This window comes from Gossypium arboreum, chromosome 12, assembly GCF_025698485.1.
Source record: "Gossypium arboreum isolate Shixiya-1 chromosome 12, ASM2569848v2, whole genome shotgun sequence".
In the NCBI taxonomy this organism is placed as follows: Eukaryota; Viridiplantae; Streptophyta; class Magnoliopsida; order Malvales; family Malvaceae; genus Gossypium; species Gossypium arboreum.
The window spans coordinates 52,435,993-52,460,541 of record NC_069081.1 but is presented as its reverse complement, the minus strand read 5'-3'; the positions used below and the strand labels follow the sequence as shown (position 1 = coordinate 52,460,541).

General features: G+C 38.0%; 1 non-coding gene across 1 annotated transcript; it reads right to left on the bottom strand.

Annotated features, from left to right (window-relative positions):
• Window positions 1-5,337: 5,337 nt before the first annotated feature.
• Window positions 5,338-5,444, bottom strand: LOC128285833 (small nucleolar RNA R71). Its single transcript, XR_008276381.1, has one exon. It is a non-coding gene; the product is annotated as a small nucleolar RNA R71 (small nucleolar RNA).
• Between the last annotated feature and the right edge of the window lie 19,105 nt (window positions 5,445-24,549).

The following is a 24,549-nucleotide window of genomic DNA, read 5'->3' as shown; positions in this document are numbered from 1 at the left end:
GAGCACTTACAATCAAGCTTGAAAGTTGAACAAAACCCTAGCTATGGTGTCTTGAGAGTTTCAGCCAAGCATGAAGAAGATGAGCATATCTTTGCTTTGATTTTTCCCTTTTTATTCTTTTAATTACCAAATGACCAAAATGCCCTTAGGGTCTTTCCTTAAAAATTTTCCCACATGTCCATTTTTTTCCAAACTTTTAGAAATTGGTTAGATTGCTAATTAGAACCTTCTAATTTATAATCTAAAGCAATTTCATGCTAAAAGCTTCTTGAACAAAAGTTTTGCATCATATTCAATTTGGTCTTTAAAGTTCAATTGGACATTTTATGCATAGAATTTCTTTATTGCACACAAGCATGCAATCACATCATAGACCACATGAGAATCATAAAATAATTATTTCTATTTCAGATTTGTGGTCTCGAAACCACTATTCTGACTAGGCCATAATTCGGGATGTTACAATTAAAGCATACTCATCAATGGCAAAACCCTAATACTTGAATAGTTTTGCAAATTAATCCCCGAACTAGCTAGATTAAGCTACTACGATCTCAGAAACATAGAAATCATCAAAAATGGGACAAAGATTCATGCCTAATTGAGCAAAATAAGCTTGCATAAATTTTCAAGCTTTCATGGCTAGGTATCTTTTTTGGGGGGGCTGGATGATGATGAGAATAGATTATTTTATTTTATTTATTATAACTTTAATCACTAATTTCCAAAATTAACCTTAATATTTCATTCAATTTCCAATGTTGACTATTCATACTTATCCACCAAGCACTTTAATGGCCTATTTACAATATAAGGACCTCCAATTTAAAATTCTATAGCTATTTAATACCTTTAGCTATTTGAACACAACCTTTGCACTTAATGCAATTTAGTCTTTTTTTTATCAAATTAGGCATGTAAATGGTAAATTTTCTTAAAAAAAATTTTATACGATATTTCTATCATATTGTAGACAAAGGTTTGTGGTCCCGGAACTACTGGTCTGATTTAACTGAAAACGGGCTGTTACAACTCTCCAACTAAAGAGATTTTCATCCTCGAAAATCTTACCAGAAACGAGGTTCGGATATTCCTTTCTTATAGCTTCCTTAGGTTCCCAAGTAGCTTCTTATATTCTGTGTTGTTGCTAGAGAAATTTTACTAAAGCTATATTTTTATTTCTCAATTCTTTCACTTCTCGTGCCAAAATTCTGATCGGCTCTTAACTGTACGTCATGTCAGGCCGAATCTCTACATTCATCAAGGAGATAACATGTGAAGGGTCAGACTGGTACCATCGTAACAAAGACACGTAAAAGGCATTGTGAATCTTTTCTAGGTCTGATGGTAAAGCTATTCGATACACAACAGATCTAATTCTTTCAGTAATCTCATATGGCCCAATAAATCGCAAGCTCAGCTTTCCTTTACGACCGAATCGAAGAATTTTCTTCTAGGGCGAAACTTTTAAAAATACTTTGTCGCCAACTTGATACTCTAGAATTTCCACCACACACTCGGACTGACCATCAGTCTGAGGGTGAAATATGGTGCTAAAATGAAATCATGTACCTAGAGCTTCCTGTAACTTTTTCCAGAATTGCGATGTGAACTGTAGATCTCTATCTAAAATAATAGAGAATAGCACTCCGTGTGGTCTGACAATCTTTGAAATATATAACTCCACTAATCTGTCAAGTCAGAAATCTGTATGTACCGGAATAAAATGTGCAAACTTCGTCAAACGATCGACGATAACCCAAATGGCATTTTTTTCGGAGATAGGGGTAGCCCTGATACAAAATCCATAGTAACTCTATCACATTTCCACTCTGGTATCATTATTGGCTGTAACAGTCCTGAAAGTACCTGATATGTCAGCTATCAAACATCTAGATACAAAATCTAAAATATCACGTTTCATTCTCGGCTACTAGTACATTTGTTTCAAATCATTGTATATTTTATTACTCCCAAAATGAATAGACAAGCTGCCACTATGAGCTTCATGCAAGATTTTCTATATAAGCTCTGGATTCTTCGGTACACAAACTCTACCTCTGAATAACAAACAATCATCGGGTCCTATCTAAAATTCTGAGTACCCGTTTATTTAACATTTCACTATCACATTTCTGAGCTTTGCAGATTTATTGTAAAAATGTTAGTTTAGCTTTTAACTTGGCTAAAATCGGGCCATCATCAGATAGTGACAATCTGGTATTCATCGCTCGCAAAGCAAACAATGATTTTCTACTCAAAGCATCAGCAACTATATTTGCTTTTCCTAGATGATAATCAATAACTAACTCATAATCCTTCGATAGTTCGAGCCGTTTACGCTGTCTCAGAATCAAATCTTTCTGCTAAAACAGATACTTTAAACTCTTATAATCCGTGAGCATATGACATTTTTCACCGAATAAATGGTATTGCCAAATTTTTTATGCAAATAAAATAGCTGCCAACTCTGAGTCATGTGTCGGATAGTTCTTTTCATGTAGCTTTAACTGTCTATAAGCATAAGCTATTATTTTACCTTATTGCATCAAAACACAGCCTAAACCGTTCAATGACGCGTCATTAAAAATCACAAATTCTTTACCCTATTCAGGCTGAACTAGAACTAGTGCTGCGGTCAACAGGGCTTTCAACTAGTTAAAACTTTGCTGACATTTATCAGACCATTCAAATTTCACATCTTTCTGTAATAGTAGTGTCATCGATGTAGCTATCATCGAAAACCCTTTTACAAATCTCCGGTAATAACTAGCTAATCCTAGAAAACTTTTGACTTCACATAGGTTTCTCGGTGGTTTCCAGTTAACAGTCATTGAAATTTTATTCGAATCAACTCTGATGCCTTCAGTCGATACTATATGTCCAAGAAAACCAATTCCGTGAAGCCAAAATTCACATTTACTAAATTTTGCAAATAGTTGTTTATCTCACAAGGTTTGTAGTACAATTCTCAGATTCTCAGATTCTCAACATGTTCAGTCTCATCTTGGGAATATGTCAGAATATCATTAATAAATATCACAACAAATCTATCTAAATATGGTCTGAAAATTCTATTCATCAAATCCATAAACACTGCAGTGTGTTAGTTAAACCAAACGACATCACAAGAAATTCATAGTGTCCGTACCTGGTTCTGAATTTCATTTTTGGCACATCTGAATCTTTCGCTCGTGACTGATAATAGCCAAAACGAAGATCAATCTTTGAGAATACAGTGGCTGATAAACTGTAAATTATACATATTTTGACCCCATGTTTAATGCATTTTATGGATGATTTCTCATTAAAATTGGTGAATTCGATGCTTCTAATGTTTTAATTTCATGTTTTATACTTAGGAAAGCATAGGAGAGCGAAAGGACTAAAAAACGGGCCAAAAATAAAATAAATGGGCCAAAAGTACGAAACCAACACGGCCTAGACCTCCTCACACGGGCAGACCACATGGCCGTGTCAATCTGGCAGAATTGAAGCACGATTCACATGGGTATAGCACACGCCCGTGCCATTTTAACAGGCTCGAACACGGCCTGAAGTAATCACACATGGGCGTGTCCCTGCAGAGCCCAAGTTAAGTCCAATTCGGAAAAGGCCACTTTTGAGGGCTTTTAGGCATTCCAAAGCCTATAAATACACCCTAGATGAGGAAGAAAAAGGGGACCAAGAATAGGAAGTAAGGAATTACTCCAAGGAAGTTGATTGATCCATCTTAAAAGTCGGATTCATCATCAAGGCTGAAGATCTCTCCTCTATTTCCCTTCAGGAGTTTTGGGTTTTCTTTATGTTTTGTATTCTTTATTCTTCTGAGATGTTTTCTTATTTAGTTATTAACTAAAACCCCTAAATACCTAAGGGGAATGAAACCTAAGACGAATCTTGTTATTATTTTTTGAATCGTATGATATATATTTAACTTGTTTTTAATTATGTGTTCTTAATTCTTGTTTTGATATCCCAGGATACTGATTCAAGACATGCTCTTATTCAGAGGAGGAATAGACCCTGTCTAAGAGTACTTTTGTCATAATTAAGCAGAGTTGATTGCACGCCTAGAAATAGGGTGACAAGATTTTGCCGGATTAGGGTGAAACCTAATAAGGGGATCCATAGATCGAGTTAATGCAACCCTAAAGTGTTAATTAGAGAAAAGTCTCGGTTATTCAATCTAGGGATTAGACGTTATTAGTCTTGAATAGGGATAATAACATAACTTAAGGATCTCTATGGAACAAGTTGAATGAATAAATCATCCGATTCAGAGCCAGAATAACAAGTAAAGTCTAGGTGGATTTTTCCCTAGGTATTGTCTTAAGTCAATCGATTTTTCCCAAAAGCAATTCTCCAATTCTTTTCTCTATGCGTTCTTAGTTTAGATAATTAGTTAATTAAAACAAAACCCCATTATTCTTAGGCTAGATAATAAGAGGACAGTCATTACTAGTACTTTTAGTTCTTTTGGGTTCGACAACCGGTCTTGCTAAAACTATACTACTATTCGATAGGTACACTTGCCTAAATCGTGATAATAGTTAGTTTCAAGAACGATTAATTATAAATTTTTAAAACCTATCACGAAACCTCGAGATCAAGTTTTTTGGTGCCACTGCCGGGGAACTAAGATATTAGGAACGCTTAATTTTTATTACTTTAGCCATTTATTTTCTTACAATTTAATTTAATTTTATCATTATTATTATTTATTAACCTACTCTTTCTTTCTCTTAGCAGGTTTTCATAGTTTATGACTAGAAGAAACCCGTCAGGGCCACTACTTTTTGACGAAGAAACCGATCGCACAGTTCGTAGAACCAAAGAGAAATAAGGCAAAGCTTAAGATACACAGAGAACGAGCAAGAAGACGATACTCAACCCCCAACCGAAGAGATGGCTGAAAACCAAGGCAATCAGCTACCTCCTGCAATTGCGGTTAATCAAAATCCTACTCCACGCACTGTGTATCATTATGCTAAACCTTCTTTATCAGGAACTGAATCTAGCATAGTTAGACCTGCTGTAGCTGCAAATACTTTTGAATTAAAACCTAACACTATTCAGATAATACAGCAATTTGTTCAGTTTGATGCTTTGCAAGAGGAAGATCCCAATGCTCACTCAGCAAACTTTCTAGAATTTTGCGATACATTTAAAATCAATGGCGTTTCTGATGATGCCATTCGTCTTCGGTTATTCCCTTTTTCATTGAGGAACAAAGCTAAACAGTGGTTGAACTCGTTACCACGAGGGTCAATTACTACCTGGGAACAAATGACTGAAAAATTTTTACTAAAATATTTTTCGCCGGCTAAAACGGCTAAATTACGTAATGATATCTCTTCTTTTGTGCAAATGGATTTAGAAACACTCTACGATGCATAGGAGAGATACAACAACCTTTTGAAAAGGTGCCCTCACCATGGGTTACCGCTTTGGCTCCAAGTACAAACATTTCACAATGGTTTGAATCCTTCAACTCGGCAAATGGTTGACACAACTGTTGGTGGAACCATCAACAATAAAACACCGGAAGATGCCTATGAGTTTATAGAAGCGATGTCACTGAATAACTATCAGTGGCAAGTCATGAGGACAAAGCCAATGAAAATAGCCAGTGTTTATAACGTCGATTCGGTCACTACGCTCTCTAATCAGGTAGAACTTTTAAATAAAAAGATTGATGGTTTTCTTAATTCTTAACAAGTTCACCCAGTAATACAGTGTGAAGCAAGTAGCGGTGAACAAACCATTCGGAATACCAACCTTATGGCCACAACATGGATAACGAGAAATTAAATTACATGGGTAACAATCGTCGACCTTAAAACAATCCATACAGTAACACTTATAATGCAAGTTGGAGGAATCACCCCAATTTCTTGTGGGGTGGTTAAGGAAATCAAAGACCACAACATCCTCCGGGCTACCAACAACCACCCTACCAATAGGAAAAAAAGCCAAACCTTGAAGAGATGCTCTCAAAGTTTATATCAGTGTCAGAAACCCATTTTCAGAACACCGAGACAGCACTTAAGAATCAACAAGCATCGATCCAAGGGCTCAAAACTCAGATAAGCCAGCTATCCAAACTGATCTCGGAAAGACCACTAGGAAATTTACTTAGTAACACCAAATCAAGAGAGCATGTCAAAGCAGTTACACTAAGGAGTGGGAAAGTGTTAGCGGAATCTGAAATAAAGTTAGCATAAGAACCCGTAAAAAGCAAAATGAGGGAAGAGAAACCCGAAAATAGTGACAAATTAGTGTCGGACGAATATAAACCACTAGTTCCAAATCCAGCAAAATTAAAAAAAGATCGCATTGATGCACAATTTGGTAAGTTTCTTGAACTTTTTAAGCAATTACATATCAACTTACTGTAACACCCCAAACCCGAGACCATCGCCGGTGTCGGACCCGAGGGGTTAACAAGCCAAGTTCACATGTTTTGCCCACCAATTTGACATTTCCAGTCAGGCTGGAAAACTGCGTCACTGTCGTCTTAAAAATCATATCTCGAGTTTCAAAACTCGGAAACTGGTTTCGTAAATTTTCCATGAATTTAGACTCATATATCCATCCATGGATTTATTTCTAGGATTTTTGGTCGGGCCAATTGGTACAGTTTATTAGTTAAAGTCACCCATGTTACAGGGATCGACTGCTCTGACCTTCGCGCGGTATAACTTGAATATCTCTCTTTACAGGGCTTTAATTCTGGTGTAGTTTGCTTCTAATGAAACTAGACTCAAAATGAAATCTGTACATATAAGGTATGTCTCCTAATTCTTTTTGGATAATTTATAGTGAATTTTTAAAGTTGCGACAGGGAACCCAGAAACCATTCTGGCCCTGTCTCACAATAGCTTTAATATCTCTTAACCTGTAACTCCTATGACCATTTCGTTTCTTCCATATGAAAATAGACTCATCAAGGTTCATTTACATATCTTATTCACTATTTAATTCCATTCCTATGAATTTTGGTGATTTTTCACATTCACGCCACTGCAGCTGGCAGCATCTGTTTTAAGGTAGGTCTTACCTATTTGGTAGTCTCCATGAATCAACTAGTCTTGCCATACATAGGTTCATATATGATCATTTTAACCATGCCAATGGCTGATCATATGACCAACATTCCCATTTCCAAGCCATAGCCACATCATGATACCAAATATATACATACAAACCACAATTAGTCTAAGTTCATGCTTCCCTTTTCGAGCCATTTTCGCATGGCCGTACATACTTACATTACAACATATTTAACAAACAAGAGGTAGTCCTATACATGCCATCTCAAGTTCAACCAAAAATTTATACCAAAATGGAGGCTTGATAGTGTGGATGACTTCGACTTCAACGATCCCAAATCCGATTGCTTCGAGCGAAATCTAGAAAACCGAGAGCCAAAGCAACGGGTAAGCATTTTATGCTTAGTAAGTCTCAAGGAATATAATCAACTCTAATTACAGCAATACATTCACATAACCAAATGCATCATTTCATTAATACACATTCTTACTTCACACTTCATCATTATATAATTTCACAAAGTATCAATCAATTCAATAACTGAAATTCATTAGTCGATTGAGCGAATGTTGCTCAAACATGTCGACTTTCCAATGCACATATAAACGCACCTCATTCTTTGGGCTTTTGAGTGTACTCATTGAATTTATTACAGCAGCCAACACTCACCTCCAGCCCAAGATTCTTCGGAACATAACCGGATATAACCATGTGCACAAATGCCTTCGGGTCTTAGCCCGGATAGAATGTCTCGCACGAATGCCTTCGGGTCTTAGCCCGGATGTAGCCACTAGCACAATTGCCTTCGGGTCTTAACCGGATAAAATTTCCAGCATAATTGTCTTCGGGATTTAGCCCGGATATCATTCAATTTCCCATGAACACATACATCAATTATCATTGGACATACATAATTCATTTTCGTTACTAAGGCTCAAACGCAATTATAGTCACAAGCATATTCGCCTTCGGGACTTAGCCCGGGTAGAATTCAAATACTCATGCATACATAATCAATAATCAATACACATCCATACTTTATTTCACATAATTCAAGTAGGGTCACTTCTTGAGGACTTACCTCGGATGTTGTCGAACGGCTTTTTCTGGCTATTCGATCACTTTCTCCTTCCCTTGTCCAATTGTGGCCCTCTAAGCTCTTGAGCTAATTCAAACAAATTCAATTTATTAAAACCTCATTGTGCTAGCTTTTGGCGAATATGACAAGGAGTTTAAATGGTCATATGGCCACCCTTTAGCTTGAATACACAATGGTCATGCACATTTTATACTACATCAAGCAATTCAATACAATTTATTCGAGCATCAAGGAAATGCTAAGGCCTTCAATAGGCTACCCAAGGCGAATATTCATGTACATGTTGAGGTCAATTTTGCACTTAATACCTCACAAAAACAGCATGCAATTTACTAATTAATGCTTTGCACATTGTGGCCCAAAACTTATAATATAGCATCAAGCACTTATATGTGTGCTAGGTCAATTGTGCTTGCAATTTCACAAGCATTCTTCCACATCTTCTTCTTTAAACCAATATATTCATCACTTAGTTCATAACCAAAACATAATGTGCAATCATATATATGCATATATGAGCATGGCAATTTCAAGGTGTCCATAGCCATCCAAAACACAAATTTTAACTAACATGCAAGAAGCATGAATCATGCTCAAGAATGCATCATGGCGAATATGACAATCATGCTCCTTTTCAACTTCAATCATGATAAAACAAAAAGAAAGCTCAAAATCTTACTCAAGAGTAGACAATCCATCATTGCATGCATCATCATCAAGCTTCACACTTAGCATGCAATGGCTTTATCACCATAACAACTTTGGCCAAATGCCATTTCCATGGCATAACAAAGATTTGAGCCATAGCTAACATGCACATCAAATTAGCAACCAAAACATGCATGAAACTCCCAACACAACCTCATACATACCTTACTCTTGTTGCAAGTTTAGCCAAATTTCCTTCTAGATCTCTTCTAAACAAAGAAAATGAAGCAAAATCCTTCCTTCTTCCTTAGTATTTTCGGCCAAAGAAGAGAAAATAGGTGAACAAAATTTTTTCTTTGCTTCTCTTTCACTCACGGCAAAAGGGGGGAGGATGAGCAAATTTTGATTTTTGTTTCTCTTCCTACATGCTTAATTTTTTATCATTTATCACATCATGCATTAACAAAACATGTCATAACATGTCTTCCTTGCCCATATTCCCTTGTCATGGCCGCCACTATACCATCCTTGGGGAAATTTGACATGCAAATCCTTATTTTTGCATGCATGCTCAACTAGTCATCACACATTTCCCCATCATACTTTCAAAGTTTACTACTAGGTCCTTTCTAGTGAAATTCACATTTATAATTCTAAATTGAAACATCAAAATGTCATACACAATTTGACACATATCATAGGCATCAAAATAAATTTTTAATTATTTTTATGCCTCGGTTTTGTGGTCCCGAAACCACATTCCGACTAGGGTCAATTTTGGGCTGTCACACTTACCTTTTGTTGAAACCATCTTGCAGATGCCTACTATGCAAAATTTTTGAAGGAGCTTCTAACAAATAAAAGGAAGTTCGAGGACTTATCTACAGTAGAACTCAATGAGGAGTGCTCAGCCATACTCCAAAACAAGCTGCCAACCAAACTGAAAGATCTAGGAAGTTTTACTATCCTTTGCTTAATTAGTAGTCTGAATGTTGAAAAAGCACTAGCTGATTTAGGTGCTAGCATTAATTTAATGCCATATAAAATGTTCAAACAACTTGGTCTTGGGGAACCTAAACCTACTAGGATGAGTATTCAATTAGCCGATAGATCTGTTAAATATCCTACGGGTATTATAGAAGACGTACTCGTAAAAATAGATAAATTTATATTCCCTGTTGATTTTGTTTTGCTTGACATGGATGAAGATGTGGAAGTACCCTTAATTTTAGGGCGCCCATTCCTAGCCACTGCTAGAGCTGTGATCAACGTGGGAGACGGTAAATTGGTACTTAGAGTAGGTGATGAGGAGATTGTCTTTAAAATTTACGATGCTATGAGATTCTCTAGGGAACAGGATGATTCATGTTATTTTATTGACTCTATTGATCATATTACTCAAGACTCTTTTCAGGAAATTGTACAAGAGGAGACGACGGAACCGCATCCAGCTTAAGACGAGGAGACAGGTGAGGAACCTAATGACCAATCATCAAGACAAGTAGAATATGAGGGCATTAAGATAGACGATGAACTTAAGCAAAAACCCTCTATTGAGGAGCCTCCCAAATTGGAACTTAAACAATTACCAAACCACTTAGAATACGCATTCCTTGGAAATAATTCTACATTACCAGTTATTATTGCTTCTAATTTGCAACCTAAGGAGAAAGAGGAATTAATCCAAGTATTAAAAGAACATAAAAAGGCCATAGTTTGGAAAATTTCTGACATTAAAGGAATCAGCCCTTCTTTTTGCACCCAAAAAATTTTGATGGAAGATGAATACTGTGACAGCCCAAAATTTACCCTAGTCGGGAAGTGGTTTCGGGACCACTAAACCGAGTCACCGAAATGTTTGAACGTAATATTTATTGTCTAGAATATGTATTTACGAATGTGTAAAAATTTCAAGCTTCGGTTTAGTCGATTGCATGTGAATTCAGTTAGTAGGACTTGTATGTCACTTTTGAAAATGATAGGCTAATCTATAAGGACCTAATAGTACATGTAGTCAAGAGGAGGACTTGCATGTCAAAATTCCCCCAAGTGCTAGTGGCGGCCATGACAAGGAAGCATGGGCAAGACATGTCATGAAACATGTTGGGTGAGTGGTTTATGTTGAAATAAATAAAATAAGGTGCATGAGTAAAAAAAAAAAAGTGTGTGTGTGAAGGCTTTCCTCCCTCCCCATTGCCGTGCAAGTGAGAAAGAAAACAAAAAAAAGCTTTGTTCATCTTTTTTCCATCCTTTTGGCCGAAAATCTCAAGGGAGAAGAAAGGGTCCTTGCTCATGGTTGGTTTGGAATAGGTTGGCCATCCTTGTAGCTAGATTAAGGTATGTTTAATATGGTGCCATGAGATTCATGCATGTTCTTAGTTGCTAGTTTTAGTTCTAATTAGTCCATGATTCAAAACCTTGCTATGTCATGGGGATGATAGTATGAAATGAAAATTTGAGATAAGTAAGGTTAAATTTGATTTGGTAAAATCGGCCACATGGGTGTATATGTTTGTAAAAATATATTTTCTTTGTTAACTCCTTACAATCGGTTGTAGGAGTAATATTGGCTTATAAGGTTGAGTTGATTCATGATGTTGTATGTTAGGATTAAAATACTTGAGATTAGATTAGCTTAATGGTGACCATGCATTCGGCCTTGAAGCATTAAACAAAGGTTGGTTGAGATTTTGATATTTTGAACAAAGATAGTTGTGAAATGGGGTGAAAACCATTAAGTTATACACATAAAAATCCAGCAAGAAGATTAAACTACTAAATGTATTCATTTTAGATCAAGACATCAAAGAGGAGAACCAAGCAAAGGCAAAGCGAAGATAATCGAGTAGTAGATTGGGAATCATTTCATCCGATATAAGGTAAGTCATTAAGCACTTATTTGTACTAATTTAAAGGGTCGTAATGTCTAAGTAATGTTGCTGAATGGAATGGTAGAATATATATATAAACATGTATGTATGTGGTGATAAAAATATTGAATTGAAAGAAAAGAGGTGAGATGTATTGAATGATCGGTTCGGCACTAAGTGTGCGGGTGTAAACATTTATAATCACAAATTGGCACTAATCATGCGGGTTCAAATTATACAGCACTAAGTGTGCAAGTTTGATTATATAGCACTAAGTGTGCGAGTTCGACTATTAAGCACTAAGTGTGCGGGCTTATGGCACATCCTCTAATAAACGTACACGTTCTACGTGCGCGGCCTTACCGAGTCAATCATGGACAGCGATGCGAGTAAACACCTTGAGCTTATGAGGAATGGACATTTTATTTATATTTGGAATTTTGGTTTGGTAAGTCTTGATCTATGTGGTGATATTACTCGAAAATAAATGCATGCAATGTCATATGGCGTAATGTATGAAATATCAAGTAGGGCTTGGTATGTGACCAAACCGAAATGCCTAAAGAATTATAGTACCGTTTGGGGTGTGGATGGAGGATTTTAATCCCGCCTTAATTATTTTCTTTTATGGTATATTATTACTGAACGGCAATATAATGCTTATGGCTTACTGAGTTATATACTCACCCGTGTTTGCTTGTCGCCATTTTAGGTTTCTGACTCGTCTTTTTTGCGTGCTCGTGATCGTCATTGAGTCATCACACCGGCTATCAACTTTTGGTATCTTTTTGTGTAGTCGGTTTAGGAGAACATTTTGGCATGTATAGGCTAATATGCTTTGTTGAACTTTGGTATGTAAACTTTTAGCCATGCGAAAATGGCATAAATGCTCGGTTGGATTTAGTTCTCCAATGTTAAGTCACAAGTCTTGGTAATTCGATTTCCATGTCTTATGCCATGGTTGATTATTTTGGTATTAAAATGCATGTTATGGCAATAGTGTAGTAGGGAGATGTTGGATAATGATTAGCCTCTGGTATGGCTAGTCATGATCATGATTTGTGACATGTATGATGAATCACTAGTTAGATCAAAGGGAAATCATGAAATAGGCATAGTTGCTTTAGTGACAGGTGCTGGCAGCAGCAGTAACGTGAGATTGAAAAATCACTAAAAATAGTAGGAATGGTATTAAATAGTAAATAAATTATGTAAATGTACCTTGATGAATTTACTTTTATATAGAAGAAACGAAATGGTCATATGAGTTATAAGTTAACAGATATTAAAGTTCTTGTGAAACAGGGCTAGAACGGTTTCTGGATCCCCTGTCCCGACTTTGGAAAATCATTGTAAATTAACCAGAGATAATTAGGAGTCATGCCATATATGTGTAGATTCCTCCCTGAGTCTAGTTTCTATAGAAACAAACGGCATCAGTATTGAAGCCCTGTACAGGGAGATATCCAATTCGTAATTCTCAAAGGTCAGTGTAGTCGATCCCTACAACAGGGGAGACTTTAACTAATAAACTGTACCAATTGGCTCGACCAAAAATTCTAGAAAAAAATATGTAGATGGAAATATGAGTCTAGTTTCATGGAAAATTTGCGAAACTGATTTTTGAGTTGTAAAACCCAAGTTATGAATTTTGGAGCGACTAGTACACAGATTGGCAGCTTGTCTGGAAACTCTCAATAAGTGGGTTGAAGTCTGTTAACACCTCGTGTTCGACTCCGGCGACGGTCTCGGGTTTGGGGTGTTACATTTTTATTGGTATCAGAGCTATGGTTTAGTCGGTTCTAGGACTACCATAGCGCGTATGAGTCTAGCTATACATGCCTTAATGTTAATGTTTAAATGTGTGATGACTTCTGACGGTTAAAATTTTTGTTTTGATTAGTAAATGGATCCCGGTGTAGAGAGAACCTTGGCGGATGACGTTGAAAGTGTAGCGGCTGCTCCTCGCACAAGGGACGCCGCTGTTGAACCTCGGTCATCTGCGAATAATCAAGGTGAGGAGGCAAAACAAGCCTTCTTTACCATGATGAATGAGTGGGTAGCATATACGCCCGAACCAATCCTATTGCCTAACAATTCCGAATTTAAATAATCCACCCAAGGGCTGTAATGCCATCGTTCATGATCCTATGAGGCCGAGTAAGCCACCAGACTTGATTAGAAAGCGGGGGCTGAGGAGTTTAAGGCCATAGTTATTGATGATGCCGAAAGAGCCGAGTTCGCTTGATAACACCATTCGGTGTTTGATGAATCATGCACACCGATGAATGTCTAAAGTGTGCTATATCCTTGTTATGAGACTCACTTACTATTGGTGGAGGACTTTGATCTCCATAGTCCCAAACGAGCGAGTTACTTGGGATTTCTTTCAAACAAATTTCGAAAGAAGTATATTAGTCAACGGTTCATCGATCAAAAGCGTAAGGAATTCTTGGAACTCAAGCAAGGCCGTATGACAAGATTCTAATACTGAACATGAGTTCGTAAGACTTAGTCGGTATGCTCGGAGTGTGTGGCCGATGAGGTTGCTATGTGCAAAAGATTTGAAGAAGGATTGAATGAAGATTTAAAACTACTAGTGGGTATTTTGGAGATAAAGGAGTTCGTGACGCTGGTCGAACGAGCTCGCAAGGCGGAAGAACTTGGAAAGGAGAAGAAGAAGGCTGAATTTGAAGCTAAAGACTATCGTAAGAGATCGATGGGTAAAGCTCCGTTCTCGATCGTAAAGAAGTTCGGGAGGACACTAATAAATCGAGGACGATCGGGAATTTCCATTAGAGCACGACCATCGACGGACTCGAGCTACTTTGGTGGCTAGTGTGGGCAATAATCGTCAAGAGAGACCTGAATGCCCCCAATGTGGAAGACGACACCTAGGTGAATGTTGGGGTAAGTCTGTTAACCTGCTCATTACGGATGTGGTTCAAGGACCACTTCATTAGAGATTGCACGGAGCTAGATGAGAAGAATAAGATGCAAGGTGCAAGATCGAGTGGGGCGACACTAGAGGTAGACCCCGAGGATTTCAGGAGGTAGGGGTGGTAATCGAGAGGAGCCACCGACACGGTACATTCGATCCGAGACTCGTGCTCTGCTAGAGCATATGCCATCCGCGCACGAGAGGAGGCATCCTCCCCGATGTTATCACCGGTACTTTTACTCTCTTTGATACTAGTGTGATTGCATTGATTGACCCCGCTCTACTCATTCATATGTATGTGAAACTTTAGCATCCAAGAAGACTCTACCGTTGAGTCTCATCGAGTTCGTAATTCGAGTGTCAAACCCTTTGGGTCAATACGTGCTCGTTGATAAAGTGTGCAAGAGATGCCCCTAATAATTCGAGAACTCGCTTTTCCTACCGATCCGATGCTTCTACCATTTGATGAATTCGATGTTATTCTTGGTATGGATTGGTGACCGTACATGATGCAAGTGGTGGATCGCAAAAGGAAAACCATTGATTTGAGGAGTGCAAATAATGAGGTAGTCCGAGTCGAGTCTCATCGATTTAAAAGGAGTGCCAGCGATAATATCTTCTATGACCGCCGGAGATATGTGAAAAGGGTGTGAAACATACCTTGCGTATGTGCTTGAAAGTAAAGAGACGGAAAAGAAACTCGAATCGGTACCAGTGGTTTGTGAGTATTCGATGTTTTTCCGGAGGAGTTACCGGATTGCCACCGGTTCGAGAAGTGGAATTCGCATCGGTTGTACCGTACTACGCCGATCTCAATAGCTCCGTGTCGTATGGCATTAACGGAGTTAAAGGAATTGAAGGTCCAATTGCAAGAATTGACGGATAAGGGTTTCGCTCGACGAGTTTTTCTCCATGGGCGCACCAAGATTGTTTGTGAAAAAGAAGGACGGAAGCATGAGGTTGTGCATCGACTATCGTCAACTCAATAAAGTGATGATAAAGAATAAATATCCGCTGCCACGAATTGACGATTTGTTTGATCAATTAAAGGGAGCCTCGGTGTTTTCAAAGATAGATTTGAGGTCGGGTACTATCGGTTGAGGGTCCGAGAATCGGACATACCCAAAACCGCTTTTAGAACGAGGTACGGTCACTACGAATTCTTGGTGATGCCGTTTGGGCTCACTAATGCCCTCGGTGTTTATGGATTTAATGAATAGAATTTTCAGGCCATACTTGGATCGGTTCGTAGTTGTATTTATCGATGACATTTTGGTCTATTCGAGAGATGAAATCGAACATGTTGAACACCGAGGCTAGTGTTGCAAATCTTACGAGATAAGCGCTTATACGCAAAGTTCAAGAAATGTGAATTTTGGTTGAAAGAGGTTAGCTTTTTGGGGCACGTGATGTCCGCGATCGGTGTCGGTGGACTGAACAAAATTTCGCCATAGTCGATTGGAAACCACCAAGGAATGTTACCGGTTAGGAGCTTTTTGGGGCTTGCCGTTATTACCGACGATTTGTAAAGGTTTCTCGACGATAGCCACGCCAATGACGGCTTACTCCAAAAGGATGTTAAGTTCGAATGGACGGAGAAATGTCGAAAAGTTTCGATCAACCGAAAGCTTATTTGATGAAGCCCCAATTCTAGTGCAACCCGAATCGGGCAAAGAGTTTGTCATTTATAGTGACGCATCCCTACTTGGGTTGGGTTGCGTATTGATGCAAGAAGGGCGAGTTGTGGCCTATCGCCGAGACAATTAAAGCCACATGAGAAAATTATCCGACCCATGATCTCGAATTGGTCGCCATCGTATTCGCCTTTAAAGATATGGCGACATTACTTATTTGGTGAGAAGTGCCATGTGTATTCGGATCACAAAAGTCTCAAATATTTGATGACTCAAAGAGACTTAAATCTGCGACAAAGACGTTGGCTCGAGCTGTTAAAGGATTATGAGTTGGTCATTGACTATCACCCGGAAAGGCTAATGTGGTTGCGGATGCCTTAAGTCGTAAATCACTATTTGCGTTATGAACGATGAATGTACACTTGTCTGTTTCTACCCGACAATGTGTTAGTAGCTGAATTGAAAGCCAAACCATTATTGATACGTCAAATTCGTGAAGCTCGTAAAGTCGACGATGAGTTGGTTGCAAAAGCGGGATGAGTGTGTTCGAACAAGGAATCGAATTTCAGATTGATGACCATGATTGCTTGACGTTCAAGGGTCGATTATGTATTCCAAGGAATTCGTAACTTGTTTCGATGATTTTGAACGAGGCTCACAAGAGTCGAATGTCAATCCATCCGGAGTACGAAAATGTACAACGACACGAAACACCGGTTTTGGTGGCATGGTATGAAACGAGACATTTCCAACCTTGTTTCAAGTGCTTAGTATGTCGACAAGTAAAGGCGAACATCAAGTGCCCACGGGTTTGCTTCACCAATCATGATACCGAATGGAAATGGGAACGAGTCACGATGGATTTTGTATCCGGCTTGCCGGTGTCGGCAAGCAAGAAAGATGCAATTTGGGTCGTCGTTGATAGATTGACTAAGTCGGCTCACTTTATCCCCGTCGCACGGATTTTTCATTGGATAAGCTAGCTGAATTGTATGTTTCTCGATTGTGAGATTACACGGGTACCGATTTCTATTGTGTCGACGAGATCCAAGATTCACCTCACGATTTTGGAAGAAATTGCAAGAAGCTTTGGGTACCAAGTGCATTTTAGCACCGCTTTTCATCCCCAAACCGATGGTCAATCCGAGCGGATAATTCAGATACTTGAGGATATGTTGAGATGTTGCATCCTCGAGTTTAATGGTTCATGGGAACAGTATTTACCCTTGATTGAATTTGCTTACAACAATAGTTTTCAATCAAGCATTAAGATGGCGCCTTACGAGGCTTTGTATGGTCGTAAATGCCGTACACCATTGTTTTGACCGAGCTCGGTGAAAGCAAAATTTTCGGTGGATTTGATTAGAGATGCTGAGCAAAAGTTCGAGTAATTCGTGAAAGTTTGAAGGTCGCTTCAATCGCCGTAAGTCGACGCGATTTAAAACGAAGAGATATTGAGTATCGTGGGAGACAAAGTGTTTCTTAAGGTATCACCGAAAAAAAGATACTCGATTTTGCCGTAAGGGCAAATTGAGTCCGAGATTCATTGGGCCATATGAGATCTCCGAACGAGTCGGCCCAATGGCGTATAGGTTGCTTTTACCCCCGAACTCGAAAGGATCCACAACGCTTTCCATGTTTCGATGCTTGACGTTACCGATCCGATCCTTCACATGTAATAAACCCTCCGAGATTGAAATTCAAGCCGATATGAGTTATGAAGAAGAACCGATTCGTATCCTAGCTCGTGAAGTGAAGGAGTTGCGAAACAAAAGGGTTCCGTTAGTAAAAGTGTTATGGCTCAAACACGGATGGAAGAAGCTACTTGGGAACCCGAGAATTCTATGAAAGAGCGTTACCCAAACTCATTTACGGTAAGATTTTCGGGACGAAAATTCCTTAAGTGGGGAGAGTTGTGACACCCAAAATTTACCCTAGTCGGAAGTGGTTTGGGACCACTAAACCGAGTCACCAAATGTTTGAACGTAATATTTATTGTCTAGAATATGTATTTACGAATGTGTAAAATTTCAAGCTTCGGTTTAGTCGATTGCATGTGAATTCATTAGTAGGACTTGTATGTCACTTTTGAAAATGATAGGCTAATCTATAAGGACCTAATAGTACATGTAGTCAAGAGGAGGACTTGCATGTCAAAATTCCCCCAAGTGCTAGTGGCCGGCCATGACAAGGAAGCATGGGCAAGACATGTCATGAAACATGTTGGGTGAGTGGTTTATGTTGAAATAAATAAAATAAGGTGCATGAGTAAAAAAAAAAAAAGTGTGTGTGTGAAGGCTTTCCCTCCCTCCCCATTGCCGCAAGTGAGAAAGAAAAACAAAAAAAAGCTTTGTTCATCTTTTTTCCATCCTTTTGGCCGAAAATCTCAAGGGAGAAGAAAGGGGTCCTTGCTCATGGTTGGTTTGGAATAGGTTGGCCATCCTTGTAGCTAGATTAAGGTATGTTTAATATGGTGCCATGAGATTCATGCATGTTCTTAGTTGCTAGTTTTAGTTCTAATTAGTCCATGATTCAAAACCTTGCTATGTCATGGGGATGATAGTATGAAATGAAAATTTGAGATAAGTAAGGTTAAATTTGATTTGGTAAAATCGGCCACATGGGTGTATATGTTTGTAAAAATATATTTTCTTTGTTAACTCCTTACAATCGGTTGTAGGAGTAATATTGGCTTATAAGGTTGAGTTGATTCATGATGTTGTATGTTAGGATTAAAATACTTGAGATTAGATTAGCTTAATGGTGACCATGCATTCGGCCTTGAAGCATTAAACAAAGGTTGGTTGAGATTTTGATATTTTGAACAAAGATAGTTGTGAAATGGGGTGAAAACCATTAAGTTATACACATAAAAATCCAGCAAGAAGATTAAACTACTAAATGTATTCATTTTAGATCAAGACATCAAAGAGGGAGAACCAAGCAAAGGCAAAGCGAAGATAATCGAGTAGTAGATTGGGAATCATTTCATCCGATATAAGGTAAGTCATTAAGCACTTATTTGTACTAATTTAAAGGGGTCGTAATGTCTAAGTAATGTTGCTGAATGGAATGGTAGAATATATATATAAACATGTATGTATGTGGTGATAAAAATATTGAATTGAAAGAAAAGAGGTGAGATGTATTGAATGATCGGTTCGGCACTAAGTGTGCGGTGTAAACATTTATAATCACAAATTGGCACTAACTCGTGCGGGTTCAAATTATACAGCACTAAGTGTGCAAGTTTGATTATATAGCACTAAGTGTGCGAGTTCGACTATTAAGCACTAAGTGTGCGGGCTTATGGCACATCCTCTAATAAACGTACACGTTCTACGTGCTGCTGCCTTACCGAGTCAATCATGGACAGCGGCGAGTAAACACCTTGAGCTTATGAGGAATGGACATTTTATTTATATTTGGAATTTTGGTTTGGTAAGTCTTGATCTATGTGGTGATATTACTCGAAAATAAATGCATGCAATGTCATATGGCGTAATGTATGAAATATCAAGTAGGGCTTGGTATGTGACCAAACCGAAATGCCTAAAGAATTATAGTACCGTTTGGGGTGTGGATGGAGGATTTTAATCCCGCCTTAATTATTTTCTTTTATGGTATATTATTACTGAACGGCAATATAATGCTTATGGCTTATCGAGTTATATACTCACCCGGTGTTTGCTTGTCGCCATTTTAGGTTTCTGGACTCGTCTTTTTGCGTGCTCGTGATCGTCATTGGAGTCATCACACCGCTATCAACTTTTGGTATCTTTTGTGTAGTCGGTTTAGGAGAACATTTTGGCATGTATAGGCTAATATGCTTTGTTGAACTTTGGTATGTAAACTTTTAGCCATGCGAAAATGGCATAAATGCTCGGTTGGATTTAGTTCTCCAATGTTAAGTCACAAGTCTTGGTAATTCGATTTCCATGTCTTATGCCATGGTTGGTTATTTTGGTATTAAAATGCATGTTATGGCAATAGTGTAGTAGGGAGATATTGGATAATGATTAGCCTCTGGTATGGCTAGTCATGATCATGATTTGTGACATGTATGATGAATCACTAGTTAGATCAAAGGGAAATCATGAAATAGGCATAGTTGCTTTAGTGACAGGTGCTGGCAGCAGCAGTAACGTGAGATTGAAAATCACTAAAAATAGTAGGAATGGTATTAAATAGTAAATAAATTATGTAAATGTACCTTGATGAATCTACTTTTATATAGAAGAAACGAAATGGTCATATGAGTTATAAGTTAACAGATATTAAAGTTCTTGTGAAACAGGGCCAGAACGGTTTCTGGATCCCCTGTCCCGACTTTGGAAAATCATTGTAAATTAACCAGAGATAATTAGGAGTCATGCCATATATGTGTAGATTCCTCTCTGAGTCTAGTTTCTATAGAAACAAACGACATCAGTATTGAAGCCCTGTACAGGGAGATATCTAATTCGTAATGCTCAAAGGTCAGTGTAGTCGATCCCTACAACAGGGGAGGCTTTAACTAATAAACTGTACCAATTGGCTTGACCAAAAATTCTAGAAAAAAATATGTAGATGGAAATATGAGTCTAGTTTCATGGAAAATTTGCGAAACTGATTTTCGAGTTGTAAAACTCAAGTTATGAATTTTGGAGCGACTAGTACACAGATTGGCAGCTTGTCTGGAAACTCTCAATAAGTGGGTTGAAGTCTGTTAACACCTCGTGTTCGACTCCGGCGACGGTCTCGGGTTCGGGGTGTTACAAATACAAACAGTGTGTGCAAGCTCAAAGACGTCTGAACCCCAACATGAAGAAAGTTGTAAGAGCTGAGGTAATTAAACTTCTAGATGCTGGAATTATTTATCCTATTTTTGACAGTTCTTGGGTATGTCCAGTGCAGGTTGTCCCCAAGAAAAGAGGCATGACGGTTGTGACCAATGAGAAGAATGAATTAATCCTAACAAGAACAATCACAGGGTGGAGAGTTTGCATAGACTACGGGAAACTGAATGATTCCACAAGAAAAGATCGCTTCCCCTTGCCATTCATTAACCAAATGTTGGAAAGATTATCCGGACACATGTATTACTGCTTTCTAGACGGACTCTCTGGTTACTTCCAAATCCCAATAGCTCTTGAAGATCAAGAAAATACGACATTCGCATGCCCATATGATACGTTCGCTTATCGTAGAATACCTTTTGGATTATGTAATGCTCCTGCCACTTTTCAGCGCTGTATGATGGCCATATTCGACGAACTTGTGGAAGATATCATGGAAGTTTTCATGGATGATTTTTCGGTATTCGATAACTCTTTCCATCTCTGCCTTAAAAATTTAAAACGAGTTTTAATAAGATGTGAGGAAACAAACCTTGTGCTTAACTGGGAGAAATGTCACTTCATGGTTCAAGAAGGTATTGTATTAGGGCATAAAATTTCTAGTAAAGGGATTGAGGTGGATAAATCTAAAATAGAAACAATCGAAAAATTACCACCCCTAGTTTGGTTAAGGCTATTAGGATTTTTTTAGGACATGCTGGTTTTTATAGAAGATTTATTAAGGATTTTTCTAAAATAGCTAAGCCTTTGACTAAATTGCTAGAAAAACATATACCTTTTAACTTCGATCAGGAATGTCTAGAAGTATTTAATACTTTAAAGGATAAATTAATTAATGCTCCAATCATAATTGCACCTGATTGGAACTTGCCATTTGAACTAATGTGTGATGCGAGTGACTTTGCAGTACGTGCAGTATTGGGACAGTGAAGAGATAAGCATTTCTAACCTATCTATTATGCCAGCAAAACCTTAACTGCTACACAAGAAAACTATACTACTACGGAAAAAGAGTTGCTAGTTATGATTTTTACATTTGATAAATTTCGATCATATCTCATGTTGTCTAAAGTTGTTGTTTACACTGACCATTCCGCCTTTCGTTACCTTATAACTAAAACCGATGCAAAACCTTGACTCATTCGATGGATTCTCCTATTGCAGGAATTTGACTTGGAGATTCAGGATAAGAAAGGAGCTAAAAATCTCGCGGCTGATCATCTGTCTAGGCTCGAGAAATCTAATACCAGATAACTATATGACGTTAAAATAAATGATTCGTTCCCTGAAGAACAATTTTTTGCTATATCTAACTTCGAGGTACCTTGGTTTGCAGACATTGCAAATTTTTTAGCTGCTAACATTATCCCAAAAGGGTTAACACACTAGCAAAGAAGCGATTCTTTAATGATGTGAAAAATTACTTTTGGGACGATCCATTTCTATTTCGCAGATATGCAGATCAAGTCATCAGAAAATGTATTACAGGATCAGAAATATCAAAAATATTGGAACATTGCCACTCAGGGCCGACCGAAGGACACTATAGTGGAACTAAGACCGTACACAAAATACTTGAATCAGGAAAAAACAGGTTGATGCAGCTGAACGAGCTTGATGAATGGCGAGCCAATGCATACAAAAATTCACGCCTATACAAGGAAGCATCAAAGCGGCGCCATGACGTTAGTTTAAAGCAACGAAAACAATTTGAAGTTGGAGATCTCGTCTTACTATACAACTCAAGACTCAAATTGTTTCCCGAGAAACTAAAATCAAGATGGTCAAGACCCTTCGTAATTCAATCTGTTCTTCCATATGGCACAATAGAGGTAAGTCACCCATCATACGGTACTTTTAAAGTAAATGGACACCGTCTCAAACTTTATAATGGTGAGAATTTTAAAGGCAATGGAGAGGAGCTACGACTCCACAAACTGCCCTAAATAAATCAACAAGGTAACAGTCGAGCTTAGACTATAAACAAGTGCTTCTCGAGAGCCAACCCGAATACTAACGGTTTTAAATTATTTACATTTCAAGTTTTAAACATTTAGGTCACTAACAGAGTACTTAAAGCACAGGTTCCCAACTCCACACGGCCTAGCACACGGCCGTGCTTAAAGCCGTATGACCAACACGGATAGAAACATGGCTGTTTGATATGGCCGTACAGAAACAGGGTAGAAGATTTCCCCAAACACAGGCTGTAATAAAATGACACGGCTGTGCGACATGGCCGTGGTCGAATCTGCCAAATAAACATGGGCGTGCGATACGTCCGTGTCTAGCACTCGTGGACAACACTACTAGAATGGCACAGGCGTGCGCCAACCTACAAGACTGTGGGAGAAGCGAACCACGCCAGACACGGCTGTGCGACACGATCTTGTAGCCACACGGGCGTGCGAGAAGGCCGTGTGATGACATCAGAATTCGCGATGAACACGGATGGGACACGAACAACACGGGCGTGTGCACCGACCGTGCCACTTGAAAAATTAGAATAATTATCTTATTTTCTTTTCTTTTTCTTTCATTAAGTTTTTAAGACTCATTTTTTTTTTAAGATTCATTTGTTTTCCTTTTTAAAAAAACAGCTTACCTTCTGAGTCAAGCTTGCCATCCAGAATTATCTCCAATACTCGATCTCGTCAATCCAATAATATCATCCATTCTTAATACAGGAAGTTTCACTTCTCTCCCTATCTTATTTTTATACTCTAATATCTATCTTTGTACATTGAGGGCAATATACATCTTAAGTGTGGGGGGTATTTATTTCATTATCAGAAAAATCCCTGAATAATTACCTTGTTCTCTTAAAAAGCTCTCATATCATATTTAAGATAAATTTTAATTGATTTATGATTTTGATCGATATAACTTGAATTAAAACATAGGCATTTATGCATTGATTGTTTAAACTTTAAGACATTAGAGAATCAAGCATGATAAGTTGATTTTTAAGAATTTAAAATTATAGGTTGTTTCCCCAAGTCTAGGTATTACTTTGAATTGGAATTCACGAGTCTAAACATCAAAAAGCCATAATTTTTGTGAGATTTTTGAGCCTTTTGAGCATTGTTAATTCTTTCATGCTCACTTTTATCATTGCTTTGAGTGCGTCAGTATTGAACTGTTATTCTAGAACTTGCTTGACTATGCATGTCGATACCATACCGTTTGATTTGATATGTCAAAATGATTAAGGAACTTAGGATTAACCCACTCATTCCATGAAAAGCCTACCTCCATGATTAACCCCTAGTAAACCCCTTTGAGCTTAACAAGCCATTTCTTGTATTACCCTTAATATTCACCTTTAACCCATTATTGTTGAAATCCCTTAAATTAATCCTTATTTTTTGTTGAGATTTGAGTTGAATGGATCACCTAGCTATGTTTTGTTCTTGATAGTTAGTCTATATTATTTTAACTTGTTCTTAAAAAAAAAAAACTA